We start from the raw sequence: 1,212 nt of genomic DNA, 5'->3' as shown, positions 1-1,212 counted from the left end.
GATGATCTGCTCAGATCCCTTCTGACTATGAAACTATGCGAGCACACACAGACACACACACGCCCAGAACCAAACACATGCAAGCACAGACAGAACCAGACGAAGAGCTGTACATGCACGCACGCAGGACCAGATACGCACACAAAGCCAAACCAGACAGTGCACAGAACCAGACACCTTCACGTGCACGGCCGGGCTGCAGGACAGTTTGACCAGACGATGCCCTGAGCTGCCACAGCCCCTGTGCTTCCCTGGAAGCCTGCTTGTGGGCTGCAGCGTGCCCCACTGAGGGCCTGGCCTGGAACCCACCCAGCAGCCAGCTGCGCCGGGGGTGGGGTGGGGGAAATGCGGCACTTGTGGGGGGAGGGGAGGGTCACGATGGCCATCCTAAAATTAGCCTTAGCCCCCCAACTGCCACCCCACACAGCTGAGCCTGGCACTCCTCAGTTGGGGGCCAGGCTTGGAGCGGGGTGGGCAGCAGCAGCCCAGGCAGTGCTGGATGGGGGGGGTGGGCACTAAGGGGAATTTTTGAGTGCCCCCCCCCCGGGCCAGCCACCCCGTGGGCTCCAGAGCTCCAGCTGAGCTTTGTGCCAGTGGCAGCTGTGCGCACCCTTGGGTGGACAGCGGGCAGAGCCCTGAGGCAGTGAAGCCCTGGCCCCTCCTGCAGCAGCCGCTCAGCAGCATCTCGTCCCTGGTGGTGGCTGCACATGCCTCAGGGCAACACCAGCCCCTCCAGCACCATCCACCTGGAGGCCTGCATGCATGTGGGCGCTGTCCCAGCCCCTGCCCACATGCAGTTTGGGGTGGGGAGGAGTAGTCTGTGGCCACCTCAAAATTCACCTTAGTACCCCCGCTCAGTTCCCCCCATCCAGCACTGCCCAGGCCACTGCCACCCACCCTGCTCCAAGCCTGGCCCCCACTGGGGAGGTCAGGGGTGGGGCTCAGGCAAATTTTTGGGTGGCTGTATCAGCCCCCCCATCCCTCCCCCTTAGCGCCGCCCCTGCAGCTAGCTGCTGGGCAGGTCCATGCTGAGGCCTCGGTGGGGCGTGCTGCAGCGCATGAGCAGGCTCCCAGGCAAGGACAGGGGCTGCAGTGGCCCAGGTCATCATCAGGGAGGACTGTCCTGTGGCCTGGCCGTGTGCATGTGGGTGCGGGCAGGCTTGCAGGGCTGTGGCCACCTCCAAAATTTGCCCTAGCCCCCACTCCCTCCAG

This window comes from Gavialis gangeticus, unplaced genomic scaffold, assembly GCF_001723915.1.
Source record: "Gavialis gangeticus isolate Ggan-Ray unplaced genomic scaffold, GavGan_comp1, whole genome shotgun sequence".
In the NCBI taxonomy this organism is placed as follows: Eukaryota; Metazoa; Chordata; order Crocodylia; family Gavialidae; genus Gavialis; species Gavialis gangeticus.
Note: the sequence above shows the minus strand (reverse complement) of the source record.